Genomic DNA, 6,822 nt, shown 5'->3' with positions numbered 1-6,822 from the left:
TGTTGCATAATGTCACTCATTACCGAGCACTTATTGGAACCAAATTCATCCTACGACTAGGCGAAATGAGTATAGAGAAAATACAAGATATTTTTCGAGAAAAAAGACCAGAAATTTTATAAACTACTGTCTTGGAATATTAATGAAACTAATGTAAATATTCCGCTGGGAAGAGCAAAACTCATCCGCAGTGGTGCACGAACGTGATGCATGTCCCACGTCCGCGACCGGCTCAGTTTCTAGTGTTTGTATTTGTTGAGAATAAAATATATTAGCCTATAGGATTTTATGGCGTAAATTTTGCTAACTGGGCCTATAGGATCTTAGTAGAAGAACGAAAGTCCACTCGACGAGTTATTTGTAAAAGCTAGAAGAATTTTAAATAAAACCTTAGGAAACTTGCAGTTTGGACTGCAATATCAGGAAAGCTTTAGCAGCGACTACGAGTACGACTATGAGTACCAGATTTGTCATTCTCGAGTGTTATTTGCTATAAAGCCATCAGCCTAAACTCGTAGTCGCAGGACCGGTAGTCGTTCCAAAAACTCGTAAGCGAAAGCTCGGCTACTACGAGTTTTGAATAATGGCGTATGCAAACAACGCGCGAGAATGACGAATCTCGTACTCGTAGTCGATGCTCAAACCCCCTACTAGGGTGTTTATATAGCAGCGACACAGAATAGAAGGGTACCAGAAGGTGTAAAGGTATGAGCGCGAGGTCAAAAATTTAAAGTCACTAACGAATACAACGCGATTTATTAATTGACACAGCGTGCAAAATGGCTCTCGGGATGGAGAATGGCAATATTAATGATAGTCAAATCACGGCCTCAAGTGAACATAGTACAAATCTTCGAGCGGTTTTTGGAAGATTGAATTTTACACCAGGAGATGGAAAAACAGGGGAAGCATGGTCATCGCAGGACAAAGATCTTCATCAGTGGCTTCAGGTTGATTTCCAAAGATCTACTCTGGTCACAGGAATCAGTACCCAAGGACGCGAAGATAGAAAACGTAATCAGTTTGTTAAGAATTACACCGTTTCTTTCAGCCAAAATGGGTATAATTTTCAGAATTACACACGAAAAGGAGCAGTCAAGGTATTTTCCAATACTTATCTTTTGGAAATAATTTATGTTGACTCATTGACATTAAAATAACGAGGAATTTTTGCAAAGAGTTGCGGCAAACAAGAAACAATGCTTTTTTCAGCAGAAGAAAGAAATTATAAGCAGCCATGTTACATTTCCAGTTGTATAAAAAATTCAATAAAAAACAATGTAATGATGAAGTGCACGTTGTCGGACACCAGCTACCTATAATTCTCTATTAATTTTCATGAGTGCATAAAAATAACCTAAGGGAAAACCTTAAATACAAGCTCTATATAAGGCCTAAAGCCCCATTTAAACTACACTCAATTTATTGGCACGGCAAGGATAAAATTAGTACCCGTACCCAATTTTATTAGTGTTCAGGCCACTAATACAAAGGCCGAGCACGGATAAAGTTAATACGAATACCCATTTTAGGCGTGCCGTGCTAAGTAATTGAGTGCAGTTTAAACGGGCTTTGAAGCTTTTCAGGCCCTGTTTACATGCACTAGTCCATTTATTGGCACGGCACTGCTAAAATAATTACCCGTGCCAATTTCATCAGATACCGTCTTTGTATTGGTACCCTAAACTCTTAAACTGGGCACGGGCACCAATTTTAGCTGTGTCGTGCCAATAAATTGACTTGAGGTCTACTGTAAACGGGTCTATAAGTTAATAATCAATATTATATGAAAATGGATGTTTGGGGTTTGTACTTTTAAAATTATGTGAAAAAATCCTGTCAGAAATAATTTATTTTCATCAATTAGATGCGACTGCGCAGTCCACTAATATTATAAAAACATCCAGGGACTTTTTCCATCCCAAGATATAATTTCCTGAGAAATGCCATAACTATGTTAGATTAACCCCTCCCCCCAAGAACATACGCCTAATACCCGCGCGAATTTTGGCCCGTGATGGTGTGAGCAACTACCAGCGCCGCAGCAAGTTCTCCTCCCACGGCCAAAGCTCTGGGACAATCAAAACCTCCCGCCCGAAACCCTGGTTTCCTTTTCGTATTTGGATTGTATTGTGTTACAACATCCTAGCGTCGACCAGTCAGAATCATTTTTTATTTTGATTATCCCAAGAGCCTTCGTTCTTCGCCAGAGGAAATCGCAGTTTCGGGGAATGAGACTGGGGAAATGCTCAATTATTCATATTTTCCATTTTGATAATATATTCATTATAAATTATTACGATAAAAAATAGATATTACAGCAGCCTTAAGTGTTTTTTTAATGTCTTCAGGTATTCAAAGGCAACAGTGACAGCAACTCCATCGTCCATCACCCCCTTATTCCTCATATTTCTGCTCGGTTCATACGCATTCATCCAACGTCTTGGAATAAACATATCTCAATGAGAGTAGAATTTTATGGTTGTTCCGCTACATAAATATTGCAAACCGCTTAGCACGGTAATCTGCTTGTTTGTCTTCTTATAATAATATTTAGACGACATTTTTTCAATTACACATGTCTGCAGTTGTTGATGCAATGTTCCACAAAGTTGTTTAGGCAATGTTCGTTTAAGGGCACAAGTGAGAAGGGCAAAACGTCATCCCTATTACGATACCTGCTAATAATCGAATTCTTCCAAAGGAATTTTCAGTTTAGTAAATTTAATATTATATCACATGGGCATTTTTCATTTCGTATAACAATGCATGCCGCATACTTTAGAATCAAATGTACGATAAGTAATATAAATAAGTGAGATAAATAAGTAAATTAAAGTAAGTAAGGTGAATAAGTATAAATATAGTAAGTTGATTAAGTAAGGTATATAAGTAAGATAAATATAAGTAAGACAAATAAGTAAGGTAAATAAAGTAAATATAAGTAAGGTAAATAAGTAAGGTAAATAAGTAAGGTAAATAAGTAAGGTAAATAAGTAGTAAATAAGTAAGGTAAATAAGTAAGATAAATATAAGTAAGACAAATAAGTAAGGTAAATAAGTAAGATAAATATAAGTAAGGTAAATAAGTAAGGTAAATAAGTAAGGTAAATAAGTAAGGTGATTAAGTAAGGTATATAAGTAAGATAAATATAAGTAAGGTAAATTAGTAAAAAGTGTATTGTAGATATATAAATCATAAATCAAGTGATTAAAAACCATTTATCGCTTCCCTTCATATCTAAAAGATACCTTGTCATGACGAGCTCTGTTTTCTGTGTTCTAGATCTCGTACAAAAACAACTCAGACACAGAGTTGGAATAATTTTGGCAATGTGCGTAATTGTCTAACGCACATGCCGATTTATTAATTTTTACTTAACAACAAATTAATTATTAATCAACAAACAATAAATTCAATTACTAAACAATTTGCACAGAAAAGGTGGGGCTAATTTAAACGCCCTACCGAATATACTAATATACCTTTACCTTAAGCTCGCGTGAGAAAACGGGGAGGAGGGCGGGTTCAAATTTGATCTGTAATGGCCTTGTCGAAGCGAGGAGCAGAATGAATTGGCAGCACATTCTGCTCTTTATCTATACTGACCCTCATCTCCGCTTTCCCACACGTTACCTATATGTCATCAGAATTCCAGGGAAATTACCTGCGCGTCAAACTAAAGTATTTAATCTACTTTATTATAAAGTCTCAAGTGCAGGAAGCAATAAATTCTTTATTGGTATGCCAATAATTCCTTTATCGCTTCCCTTCATATCTAAAAGATACCTTGTCATGACGAGCTCTGTTTTCTGTGTTCTAGATCTCGTACAAAAACAACTCAGACACAGAGTTGGAATAATTTTGGCAATGTGCGTAATTGTCTAACGCACATGCCGATTTATTAATTTTTACTTAACAACAAATTATTATTAATCAACAAACAATAAATTCAATTACTAAACAATTTGCACAGAAAAGGTGGGGCTAATTTAAACGCCACAAGGCTCCTTGGGTAAAGGAGACAAACCCCACCCCGTCATGACAAGGTATCCACAGACAGACTTGTAAAATCAGCAAAACAAATAATATATAAAACATGCATATAAGAAACCCACATATAAGAATCGCAGCAAGGAAAAGGTACAGATCTCCAACCAGTCGTGCCCCTGCATTGACCGGCCGAGTATCTGCAACCTGAGTCGCCAATATGAAAATAGTGATATGAGGTAGAGGAGCGCTAGCTTTACCCCTGTATCAGCATTGCGCCCGATTACCAATGAGTCTCATCGGAGTTATCGTAGTTGCAACGAATATGGGATATAACGAAATAAGTACGAACTAAGAGGTGTGCAGCCAAGGTCAACCCCCGCCAGGCACGGCAATAAATTACTCATGTCAACATATGATGCGAAATAGGTCGCGAAGATAAGTTTGGACTACGAATGTACTTGCGGAATGCGTCGGATTTCCACCTACCCATTACTCTGATTTGAGCGTCAGAAAAACCGCATTCCGCAGCGAAAGTAGCTGCACCAATTCGAAAACTGTGCCCCTTATACTTAGTAGGGTCAAGACCACATGCACGAAAAATCAAAGCCAAATGCTCAGTAAATAGTTTGCGTGTTACTGCGCGCCCATCGAGAGTGCGAAAAAGTGGGCCATTGTCCGCGCCAACTACTGCACCAACAACAGACAACACCTCTGCGGGGTCTACCAACCATTTTACCCTCTCAGAAGCTACTCTTGCCCGAATAATTTCGGAAACAACGCAGGCGGTCATGGCCAACCTCCAGTCACACACCATCCCATCTACACCGCCCGAGTTCTCGACGGAGACGCGTGAATTGCCAGTGGTTGCTTCGGGTGTGTTGGGTACGGCAGACGCCACGATGCAGGGGCCGGTGGCGTCTGCTTTACTCAATATATCAGGTGAGCCTAACTTAGTGCCGGTATCGCGGTCCCCAACGCCAAGCTCCAAATTTAATTCCATCAGTTTGCCTATCGGAGCAAACGTTAGTGCCAAATTGAAGTCGAAAATTTGGGCCAATGAATTTTTAGATTTCAGCCTATTGCTTGGTTCTGGGGCTTGTGATACTCGTTATCAGCTGTCGGTGGGGCCTCAAGAAGGCTCCAATGTTCCGCTTTTATCTTTGGAACCAACACACAAAGTGAAGTCCATCCCTAATATCGAGGCATGGACTTCAGCGTTTCAAATTTTTGTCGGGGTGTACACAACTAAATTCCCCATGGAGGCCCCCGCTTTGATGAAATACGGCGAAGTTGTTCGCGATTTGGCTGCTCGCGGGGGTGACTGGCGTTTTTACGACGCTCAATTTCGTCTTGCGTCAAACTAACCCAGCCGATGCACCGTGGAGCGACACTCACTGGGAACTGTGGATAAGGGCGCAAAATTTCAATCATTCACGCTTCACTAAAACCCAGCTACCTACGCGTAATCATGGGTCTAATTCGCCAGCGTCAGTTCCTGCCCTATTTGTTCCCAGGGGATTTTGTCGCAAGTTCCATCGGGGCGGCGATTGTCCGGGCTGTAATTTTAAACATCAATGCTTTAAATGTGGTGTAGTCCACTCCGCACTCCGATGTAATTTTCGTCCCTCACGCTCAAATTCGCAGTCAACCCCTGCAGCATCCAAGTCCCGTCCTGCCAACACCAGTACAAATTAATAAACTCTCCCCTCTACTATGTGGATATGATGTGCGATTGACATCTATGTTATATAATGGTTTTCAATTTGGTTTTCCCCTTCATTTTGAAGGCATTCGTATATCGTTTTTGCAACAAATCTTGTTTCGGCCCTGCAGAACCCGGAAATCGTTAGTGCTAAATTTTCGAAAGAATTAGCGGCGAATCGCATTGCTGGGCCCTTTGACAATCCCCCTTTTCCCAATTTTCGAGTCTCTCCGCTAGGCGTTGTTCCTAAGAAAACTCCAGGGGAGTACCGTTTGATTCACCATTTGTCATTTCCGAACGGTGCTTCTGTTAACGATGGGATTGCTCCCGAGCATACCTCTGTGAACTATGCTCGTGTCGATGATGCAGTTTCTACGATCAAGCAGCTTGGGCGCGGTTGTTTTCTTGCGAAGACAGATATCAAAAGCGCATTTCGTATTATTCCCATACGCCCTGCCGATTACGATCTCTTGGGTATTTTTTGGCAAGGCAAATATTATTATGATCGAATTATGCCTATGGGGTGTGCGTCGTCATGTCGCACTTTCGAGATGTTTAGCACTGCTATCGAATGGGTTGCTAAGACACACTTGTCAATCGCGCATCTAATCCACATTCTCGATGATTATCTAATGGCCGCACCTACTTATCACCAATGTCGCATTGACCTTGTTCGCTTTTTGTCTCTCTGTGAACACGTAGGCGTGCCAATCGCTCCAGAAAAAACAATCGGCCCACACAACGTTCTTTCCTTTGCCGGCATTGAATTAGATACTTTGTGCATGGAAGCCCGCTTACCTTTGGATAAAACTGACAAATGCAAGCAGTTGATATCGGCTTTTCTTTGTCGCAAAAAGGTCACATTACGCGAGATACAATCTTTAACCGGTTTACTCAATTTTGCTTGTTCAGTCGTTGTCCCTGGGAGGGCCTTTCTCCGACGTCTTATTGATTTAACTAAGGGCGTACGGTGTGCTCATCATTTCATTCGCCTAACTAAATCGGTAAAGGCTGATCTCGAAATTTGGCAGTCGTTTTTAGCCAATTTTAATGGCCGATCGTTTTTTCTCAATGACATGTGGCATGACTCTGCTAGCCTTAACCTGTACACTGATTCTGCGGCTAG

This window comes from Dendronephthya gigantea, unplaced genomic scaffold, assembly GCF_004324835.1.
Source record: "Dendronephthya gigantea isolate DGI-Jeju-01 unplaced genomic scaffold, DenGig_1.0 000037F, whole genome shotgun sequence".
NCBI lineage: Eukaryota > Metazoa > Cnidaria > Anthozoa > Malacalcyonacea > Nephtheidae > Dendronephthya > Dendronephthya gigantea.
Note: the sequence above shows the minus strand (reverse complement) of the source record.